General features: G+C 40.3%; 1 pseudogene; it reads right to left on the minus strand.

Annotated features, from left to right (window-relative positions):
* Nucleotides 1-6,274: 6,274 nt before the first annotated feature.
* Nucleotides 6,275-8,330, minus strand: LOC101113151 (eukaryotic translation initiation factor 4B-like; annotated as a pseudogene).
* Nucleotides 8,331-11,299: the final 2,969 nt, after the last annotated feature.

Genomic DNA, 11,299 nt, shown 5'->3' on the forward strand with positions numbered 1-11,299 from the left:
CTCAACTGATAGAGACATTCCAAAAAGAGATATTTAAGGTAGGTAAGCATGAGAAACGCTGGGCTGGAAGAAGCACAAGCTGGAATCAAGACTGACAGGAGAAATATCAATAAGCTCAGATATGCAGATGACACCACCCTTATGGCAGAAAATGAAGAGGAACTAAAAAGCCTCTTGATGAAAGTGAAAGTGGAGAGTGAAAATGTTGGCTAAAAGCTCAACATTCAGAAAACTAAGATCATGGCATGTGGTTCTATCACTTTATGGCAAATAGATGGGGAAACAGTGTCAGACTTTATTTTTGGGGCCTCCAAAATCACTGCAGATGGTGACTGCAGCCATGAAATTAAAAGACCCTTACTCCTTGGAAGGGAAGTTATGACAATCCTAGATAGCATATTCAAAAGCAGAGACATTACTTTGCCAACAAAGGTCCATCTAGTCAAGGCTATGGTTTTCCCAGTGGTCATGTATGGATGTGAGAGTTGGACTGTGAAGAAAGCTGAGTGCCGAAGAATTGATGCTTTTGAACCGTGGTGTTGGAGAAGACTCTTGAGAGTCCCTTGGACTGCAAGGACATCCAACCACTCCATTCTAAAGAAGATCAGCCCTGGGATTCCTTTGGAAGGAATGATGCTAAAGCTGAAACTCCAATACTTTGGCCACCTCATGTGAAGAGTTGACTCATTGGAAAGACTCTGATTCTGGGAGGGATTGGGGGCAGAAGGAGAAGGGGACGACAGAGGATGAGATGGCTGGATGGCATCACCGACTTAATGGATATGAGTTTGAGTAAACTCTGGGAGCTAGTGATGGACAGGGAGGCCTGGCGTGCTGCAATTCATGGGGTCCCAAAGAGTTGGACATGACTGAGTGACTGAACTGAACTGAACTGAAGCATAAATTTGAGCTTCCCTGGTGGTTCAGTGGTAAAGAATCTGTCTGCCAATGCAGGAGACACAAGAGACATGGGTTTGGTCCCTGAGTCAGGAAGATCCCTTGGAGTAGGAGATGGCAACTCATTCCAATATTCTTGCCTGGGAAATCCCATGGACAGAGGAGTCTGTTGGTCTACAGTCCACGAGGTTACAGAGTTGGACTCAACTTATCAACTAACTGACAACCAACAAATCATAAATTAACAACAACAAAAAGTCTTTAGAATTAATCTAATATTTGATTTGAGAATCCTGTTACAATATTCATGGAGCAAGTAAATTATAAGTAAAATCTGACTGTCTTGTAAATTAAAAAGTGATTCTATAGAAGCAACGTTTAGATTTTAAGCATGGTTTTCTTTCTTGGTGGTAATGACACTGGCATATCTTTCCGCATGTGTGTGTGTGTTCAGTCACTCATGTCTGACTCTTTGTGACCCCACAGATTGTAGCCTGCTAGGCTCCTCTGTCCATGAATTTTCCTGGCTAGAATACTGGAATGAGTTGCCATTTCACACTCCAAATGTCTTTCCTTAAATTTCAACAAACATGACTTAATTTTCAAATATATCAAATGGAAGAGACTTTCCCCCCCCCCCGCCCCCCACAGCCTGAACTGACCAGGAAAGTAATATCTTAGGATCTTTTTGGTTGAACTAGTAGCAGAGGAAAATGACCCACTGGGAGGGACAGAATGCACAGTTTAAAGTCATGTATGGGGACAGGCTACTCAAGGCTTGGATCTTAAAACTGTGCACATTATCCCCAGGCACCAGTCCTGCTGTATTGTGGCCCCTAGGGGTCACATCCAGGTGTGTCATGACAGGCAAACAGAGACAAACCCTGTTAGATGCAAGAGGGAAAAATTAATAGAAGGCAGGCAGGGAGTTATGCACGCAGATTTTGGTCAGTGGCAAAGTTCTTGACCAAAGTTCTTGACCCTAAGTTCTTCCAGGGGGACACTTTAGAGATTTAGAATGTTGAAGAAAATGTCAGGACACTATACCCAGACAGATTATATCATTGGTCAGTTTTATAAGACTGTAATTTGTTAGCAGTAAGCGAGATTGGTTATTGATATTCTGTGAACTGAAGGGCTGTTATTTTAGAAATAAGAAGAAATTGTTATGGAAGTTGTATCCCAGCTAAGAATTAGAGAGTAGACTTGTTGATAACTTTATTTTTGTAATTAACAAAGACTTAGAAGAGATGGTTAAATACCAAATACTCTATTGTGATTTTGAATCCAAGAATACCACTTTTCTACGATCTTAAAAACCTTCTCCAAATGCCAGAGTTATCTGGGTGAATCTCGTGTTAACCATGCAGTAAGCTTTATAAATGGGCCATAGCACACATACGCATGCATGCACGCTCAGTTGCTTCAGTTGTGTCTAACTCTGTGATCCTATGGACTTCAGCTTGCCAGGCTGTTCTGTCCATAGGATTTTCCAGGCAAGAATACTGGAGTGGGTTGCAGTTCCCTCCTCCAGAGGATCTTCCCAACCCATAGATTTAACTTATGTCTCCTGTATCTCCTGCATGGTAGGAAAATTCTTTACTCCTAAGCCACCAGCATGCGCATATATATATATATATATACTTCCCAGATAGCTCAATTGGTAAATATATATATTTGTGTGTGTGTGTGAATGATTGTGTAACTAAAGCATGTTGCACTGAAACTGAAAATACAGCTTGAGTTGTATGAGATTTCTCAAATAATCTTTGATCAATCAAGCAAAAGATAAATTATTTTACAGGCACAATCCAATATAACAATTAGAAAACATTTTTGCTCTGATATCATTGAAGATGTACATTTTTCATTTAGTATATTAAGCATATTATTCATGGGTTAGAAGAACCACATATTAAATACATTATTATCAAAGAATCAATAACTCTTTTGATGGCTTCATATCAGCCATGGATGATTTTGTGGCATAGGAATAGTGTTTCTTCAAAATATGACAAACAGGAATTTGTATTTTTTTAGATTTTGGTTATATCTATTAATATAAATATGCATGTATCTGATCCTTGCCATGTATTTTTCCTTGTCATTATATAGTCTTTTGTCATCATGAGACATTATATACTCCTGTGTGTGTGTGTGTGTGTGTGTGTGTGTGTGGTAAGATTTTATGTATACAGACACCTAAGTAGATTCAGCTATAGTCCTAAGAATATTATTTAAGTATTTTTAAGCATTGTGAGGAATACATGGTGTTTTATAGCAATGAGCATAAATGTATGTTGATAACTCTTGATTTTAACCTTCAAAAATTAGCAAGCATTTCTGCTTAGCATTTGAGCGAAGACAGTGATTAAAGCCAAAGATGATGAATGAAAATGATGTTGCTTGATTAAAATTAGCTTTTACTAAAATTAGTGCTGACTGTTCTTTAAGCACTAATCAAGCTTGCCACGTAAGTTGCTGCCTCCTTTTCTTTAGAGTAGACTTTATGTAAATGAAATAATATGATGATTTAATTCCCAAATGTCTCACTGGTCAGTCATTCTAGTGTATGTTTTATGATATCATTATATGAGCTAACTCAAGACATTTATTGATAATATGACTAATAGGTCATTCAATCATTTTTATTACAATTATAGAATTAGAGCATGCAAGTTGTCTATCATCAGTCATAAGTCCGCAAGTTGGTCTGGTTTTAGATTTAAGAACTTACTCTTCTGTCAGAATGTATTTTTCTCATTTAACCTTTATGAATCTGACTTGTAATATTAGAAAAGAATACAGGTAAGAAAACACTTTTTTTCAGTAGTTTAATGTTGGGCATTTATGTGTCATGCAGACTGAGAGCTATGATCAAAAGACAAGACATGTCCTCTAAAGCCATTAATTTGGATTCCCAGCTTTTAGTCTCATACTGCACATAAAAATGCCCACACATATTTATGGTTCTTTAATTATGTTCTCACTTAGGAGTTTAAGTGTCCAGCACTTTACAATGCCCTTTTCACATGTCTTTGCTGGGTTTGAAAGACAACATATTAACTGTTACTAAATTGGAAGGGTTACACTCTATCTTTTTTCCTTACATACAGATAGCAGAAGTATGTTCAAAGGGAAAGGGGAATTTGAACCTACCAAGAACCTAACAGTCGAGATTTCTAAATTTTAGTGTACTTCAGAAAATAAATTGACCAATTCTCCATTAACAGAATTATAAAAGAAGTCACATTATGATATGTCAGAAATATTGTGGAAGAAAATTGTGTTGAGGCTAAGCTCAATGACTTTTATTCCACATCAAAACTTTTAAAAATCATTCTTTCTTCTTTTAAAAATCTCTTTTATGCTTTTCCCCCTTTCATCAGAACAACATAGAACTAGTGTTGGAAATAGACTTTGGACAGAATTTTTGCTATTTATATATATATATAGGAACTTTAAAGATCAGATTTATTGAAGGAAAAAAAAAAAAAAACAAAGGATGGAATTTTACATCTCAAGACATCTCCCAGTCTACAAATTACAAATCATTTTCATAGAAGATACCTTTGTACAAATTTTACATGTAATGAGGAGCAGGTCATAAACCCCTGTTTGTTCTAACAGGGTGGCAAAGTAGAGGAATGGGGTGGAGGGGAACAGCTCTTTTTATACATCTACTTGGAAGGAGTAGACATGAAGAGGCTAAACCCTACCTTTTCAACATCTATAGCAAATGGTTTAAAAAAAATACCCTCTCAACCTTGGGTATCTCTAAAAGTCACTTCCTTGCTGCTAGCCACTCCAAGCCAATTATTTAAAGTTACCTCACTTGGTATATCCTTTATGTCCACTGGGTAAATGATTCATTACGCTTACCCCTACAGCACTCATAAACCAACACCCTGCAAGGTTGGACAGGGTCTAACCTAGGACTGATGGGCAAAAAGTTTGCAAATAAGAGACCAAGGTGTCTTTTCTCTGCAGGTACCAATACTGCCCATAAGGACACCATCTGTTGAGCTGACAGTACCAAGGTGCACATAAAAGTAGGCAAATAAAGCTATTGTGTTGCAAGAGAAGCAAGAACCTTGTTAAATTGTTCTCCATTATCATTCATTCTCACAAGGAATGCTAAAAAATAAAAAGAACCAACTCCCCCCCAACCCAACATTGGTCTAGGCCACATTATAAACCCAAACATTAGTGTGGGATTTCAATGCAGAGATGGAAACTTTTTGAAAAAGCACACCCCCAACACCAATCAAGGTTGTAAAAAAGGTTTCCAACTTAACCACACTCACCACTTAAGACTGATAATTCTAAAGTTTTCAGAGGTGCAAAAGGGGTCAAAGCAGCAGGAGCAGGATTGGCTGGAGGGAAGGAGTGAGACTCAAGACATGAAGGAGCCACGAATCACTTAAGAAAAGCAGTAGTGATTCCTCACTGGACAGCTCCTGGAGGGCTCTAGCGGATGCCTAGATCAAGAGTGTGACCAAAGTCCAAGTCGTCTGTGGGAAGGTAACAGGAAAGACTAGCACGAGGAACCTAAGATGATGACAAGAGTGTGAATTTTTAAAACTTCAAGATTTAAACAGAATGTGGATTTATCTGAACTTTCAGAAGGGATAGTGTTTAAGAAAGTGTGAAACCAGGACACATAAAAGATCTGGGAATTCCCACGAACCCTAAGTGCTTCCTGCTTACTGGAGGTCATATACCATTTTCTCTATTACTGGTGCAAAATAATTCACCAAAACCCGAAGCTTCTTTTTCAAACCACAATTTCCCCATTTATTTTGGTCACCAAACAGTCCTATTCTTCAATGGCCTGTAGCCTCACTTCCACCTACCCCCCTGGGGGGTATAAATGAAGGAACTCCCCATAGGCTGGCCCCAGTAACTCAGAACTAAATGAGCGGAAGGGCTGGCAGCCTCCTGGAGACTGAAACATCAGAGACTAAACCTACCTTGCCAAGAATGGAGACTTTATTCAGGTAATATTTGAGAATTTATGTATGCCACAACAGGATAATAAGAATTAAAGGTAGGAACCTCACTCTTCCTTAGACCTATCTACTGCCCAATTAGATTTCAGACACTGCATCACCGTCACTGCATTTTGCTAAATGGAGGCCCCTAGGCACTAATCACACAGGCAATTGCATGTGTCATAAAAACACACTACAACTTTTCCATTAAAAGCTGTACGTCTTTTTCTCTGGCTACACTGGTGATTCTCCTGTTAGTTCAATACTTTAAAGGCTGCAGTGGCAAGCAAAAGAATTTCATTTCATTTAGTGTTTTTTTTCTTGGTTTGTTTGTTTGTTTTGTTTTGTTTTTGTTTTTTTTTTTTTTTAAGTTAAGAAAGGTCTCCAGGAGATGGTGAGTTTTATTTTATCTTGTCTGGATGGAGGTTTGATTTGCTCTCGAATGTTCCAGGGTGGAGAGAGACTAGGAGAAACCACAGAATGCAGAGGTCTATTCCGTGTAATCTCCCTCATTTTCATCTTCACCGTCAATGTCGAGAGTAGCTTATTTGCTTGCAGAACTGAACTTCGAGGCTGGGTTTTCTTCACCTTTCTTTGGCTCAGGTGCAGATCTGGAGTCGTGATCCTTTTTGCCATCTTTCCTGTCTGCCTCCTTCCAGTGGTCTTTGTTCCCTCCGTTTCCCAGACCACGGCTGGAGTTCCCACTTTGGCCTTTTGGGGCACTCACCCCATCTACTTTATTTTCATCTTTCCTTGCTGATCCTTCCTCAGATGGTTGAGCTGAAACTACTTTCCCTGCATCACTTGTAGGGGACTGCTGCTCTGTGTCTGAGCTCTGAGATGGAGCAGGAGGGTTAGAACTTCGCTTCACCCAAGCATTCTACTTTGGTGGAGGGGCTGGCATTACCTTTACAGGCTGTTCAGGTTTGGGAGGCTTAGAAGTTGGAGACTGACAGTCTTCTTCTTTATTGGGGGTTTCATTTTCTAGAGACTTCTCACTTTCTCTTCTTCATGCATTTCTGCCAGATGTGGCTGAGGTCCCAGCCTGTGATGACTCACTTCCTGTCCTCGATCATTCCCGTTCCTGAGTTTCTTCACTTCGCCAGCTTCGGTGTCTCTCCCGAGGCCGTCGTTCTAGTTTTGGCTCATCCAGCTGGCGCTGCAGTTTCTCCTGTTTCTTCTGTAACCGCGCTTCTACTTCTCGTTCTCTAGCAGCTGTGTCAACAGACTTTGCCCCTCCAAAGATAGAGGCTACACGACTGGATTGGGAGGTGCTAGCAGAGGAATCATCTTCCTTAGGAGTACTCCAAGGCTTTAGGTTTAGTTTGGGTCTTTGCGGGGGGACCTCTATCATCCCGCCTATAATCTCCTGAGAGTAATCATCTCTGGAACTCCAGGACCGGTCATCTCGTCTGTCGTGTCTGTCTTCATAGCGGCCCTCACCTCCTCTGTAGTCTTCATCCCTACGGTACCCGCTACCGAACGCTCTTCTGCCACTGCCTATCCTGGAATCGTAGCCTCTGTCATAGTTTCTGCCACCTCAGTCATCATAACGATCTCGGCCCCCGTATCGATCCATGTCCCGGTGTGGGCCATCACGGTAACTGTCCCGATACCCATCACGATATCCGTCTGAATGGTAACAATCTCGATACTTGTCTCCAAAGCTATCATCACCGCTTCTAGGCGGGTAATCATCAAAGCTGTCTGCAGCAGGACGGTCCCTCCAGTCTGTATTTGTTTTGTCAGAATCACGATTTCTATCTCGGCCAAAAGAATGATCATCCCTGTCTTTATCCGGTGCTTGGTCAGCAACGTCCACTCGAATTCTGTTACCTAGAGACTCTTTGTTGAAGCTCAAGGCACTGTGCAAGGAATCCAGGTCCTCAAACTCAGCATAACCAAAACCTTTTAACGTCTCAGGATTGCTGGGCTCACACGGTAAATGCACCACACTGATATTTAATCCTCTAAAGAATTCCTTAATGGAGTCTTCTGTCACACCATAGGGCAGGTTCCCTAGAAAAGCAGTGTAGGGTGGAGATTTGGGAAGACAGGTTTGGTTGATATTGGGTTCCCGAGCAGCCCATGGAGCAGTGGGCAGGATGGAAGGGTCAATTGGAGGTGCCCTGCACCCCACTCCAGCACTTTTGCCTGGAAAATCCCAGGAACGGGGGAGCCTGGTGGGCTGCTGTCTATGAGGTCACACAGAGTCAGACACAACTAAAGCGACTTGGCAGATACACATCATCATCATTACTATGCCAAGTGGTTGAAACATCCCCTTCCAGATCGTCTGTTTCATCAACCCAGCTGACTGGTTTCGGAAATAGGTGCTGCCTCCACCAATCCCTCCACCCTCAGCCAGAAAGTCTGTTAGGGAGATAGTCTTCCCCTTCTTATTCTTCTTTTTCACTGAGGCTGCCATGTTGGGAGAGGGAGAGAAAAGACAAAGGCTGCTCTTCACTTTAAATCTCAAACTTTTGTATCCATTCACACCTTGTTCTCCAAAGTAGAATTCCTTAACCATTTGTGTACTATTTTTATATATGAATTATTCCTTGTAGCAATGTTTTCAGGGAAAAGATTATTCTGATATTTCAGGAATTCTAAAATTTTAGTACTAGTTTGAAACGAAGCTTCATTGTTATCTCATAAATCAATACGCTAAGCAGTAAAATAAAATGCACATTTAAACTCATTACCAAGAGTAAGAATAGTAGCTTGTATTATTTTTTTTTTTTCCTGCATAAGAATTACTCTCAAATCTAGCAACTCAGAACAACCTAGGAGGGTCTATTAATGACTTGGTGGTTCTAGCTAAGAGCCTCCTGATGCAATTTTAGTCAAGATGTAGCTTTGGAAAATAGATGACCTAAAAATACATTTCTCCAAAGAAAACATAGAGATGGCAGGTAGGCACATGAAAAATTTCTCAGCATCAAATAGATAAATGAAGAGCAAAACTACAGAGAGGTACCACCTCATACTGGTCAGAATGGCCATCATTAAAAAGTGTACAAATAGCAAATGCTGGAGAGATTATGGAGAGAAAAAGCCTTCTATTGTTGGTGGGCATGTAAATTGGTACAACCACTATGGAGGATAGTGTAGAGGTTCTTCAAAAGAACTAAAAATAGAGTTGCCATATGATCCTGCAATCACATCCTTGGACATATATTCAGAGAAAGCTGTAATTCAAAATGATAGCTGTAGCCCTATGTTCACTGCAGCACTATTCACAATAGCCAGAACTTAGAAACAACCTAAATATCCATCAACAGAGGAATGGATAAATAAGATATGGCACATATATACAATGGAATATTATTCAGCCGTAAAAAAGAATGAAATGCTATTTGTAGTAATGTGAATGCAGCTAGAGATTATCATGCTAAGTCAAAGTAAGTCAGAAATAGAAAGACAAATAACATGCTTGCTAATTTGCTCAGTCTCTTCAGTCATGCCTGACTCTTTGTGACCTCATGGACTGTAATCCACCAAGCTCCTCTGTCATTGGGATTCTTCAAGCAAGAATACTGGAGTGGGTTGCCCTGACTCCTCCAATGGATCTTCCCAATGCAGGGATCAGACCCACATCTCCTTTGTCTCCTGCATTGCAGGTGGGTTCTTTACCCTATGAGCCACCTCAGAAGCCCATCAAATGCCATATGGCATCCCTTACATGCGGAATCTAAAATATGTGTAACATCTAAAATAAGGCACAAATCAACAGACTGATTCCAAATAGAGAAAGGAGTATAGTGTCAAGGCTGTATGTTGTCACCCTGATAATTTAACTTATATCCAGAGCACATCATGAGAAATGCTGGGCTGGATGAAGCACAAGCTGGAATCAAGATTGCTGGGAGAAATATCAATAAGCTCATATATGCAGATGACACCACCCTTATGGCAGAAAATAAAGAACTAAACAGTCTCTTGATGAAAGTGAAAGAGGAGAGTGAAAAATTTGGCTTAAAGCTCAACATTCAGAAAACTTAAATCATGGCATCTGGTCCTATCACTTTATGGCAAATAGACTGGGCAACAGTGGAAACAGTAAGAGACTTTATTTTCTTGGGCTCCAAAATCACTGCAGATGGTGATTGCAGCCATGAAATTAAAAGACACTTGCCCCTTGGAAGAAAAGTTATGACCAACCTAGATAGAATATTCAAAAGCAGAGATATTACTTTACCAACAAAATCCATCTAGTCAAAGCTATGGTTTTTCCAGTAGTCATGTATGGATGTGAGAGTTGGACTATAAAGAAAGCTGGATGTTGAAGAATTGACACTTTTGAATGTGGTGTTGGAGAAGACTCTTGAGAGTCCCATGGACTGCAAGGAGATTCAACCAGTCCATTCTAAAGGAGACCAGTCCTGGGTATTCATTGAAAGGACTGACATTGAATCTGAAACTCCACTACTTTGGCCATGTGATGCGAAGGGCTGACTCATTTGAAAAGACCCTGATGCTGGGAAAAATTGAGGGCAGGAGGAGAAGGAGATGATAGAGGATGAGATGGTTGGATAGCATCACCAACTCAGTGAACATGAGTTTGGGTAAACTCTGGGAGTTGGTGAAGGACAGGAAGGCCTGGAGTGCTGCAGTCCATGGGGTCACAAAGGGGCGGACATGACTGAGAGACTGAACTGAATGAAAGAAATAGAAACAGACTCAAAGATATAGATAACAGTCTTGTTGTTGCCAAGTGGTAGGTACAGTGGTAGAGGGATGAATTGGGAGTTTGGGATTAACAGTAGCAAATTATTGTCTATAGAACTGATAAAGAACAAAGTCTTACTGTATAGCACAGTTAACTATACTCAATGTCCTGTGATAAACCATAATAGAAAATATGAAAAAGAATCCATATATGTGTATAGCTGAATCACTTTGCTTTCCATTATAAATTAACATCATATTGTAAATCAATTATACCTCAATAAAATAACTTTTAAAAATGTCACTCTGGGTTACAACTAGATGAAAGTTGAACTAGGGATAGAAGTTCCACTTTCAAGAAATGCCACTCACATGACTTGGCTTAAGGCTCAGTTGCTTGTTTAGTGTTAGCATCTGACCTCAGTTTCTTGTCATGTGGGCCATTTCATACGGCTGCTCAGAACATGACAGTCAACTTTCCCTGGAGTGACTGACCCAAAGAGAGAAAGCACCAAGGAAACCACAGAGGCACAAAGATGACTTTTATGACCCAGTCTCAGCAGTTTCACACTAGCACACACATCCTGTTCATCAGTGGATGCAATACTCTAATTATAGCACAAGCTATCTGGGAGGCAAGCAATAAGGGAGAAATATAAAAGAATTTTGGACATTTTAAAACTACTACATGGCAGTACAATAGCTTCCATTTAATGACTGCTTAAGTTACTTGTCCA

This window comes from Ovis aries, chromosome 6, assembly GCF_016772045.2.
Source record: "Ovis aries strain OAR_USU_Benz2616 breed Rambouillet chromosome 6, ARS-UI_Ramb_v3.0, whole genome shotgun sequence".
Taxonomy (NCBI): Eukaryota; Metazoa; Chordata; class Mammalia; order Artiodactyla; family Bovidae; genus Ovis; species Ovis aries.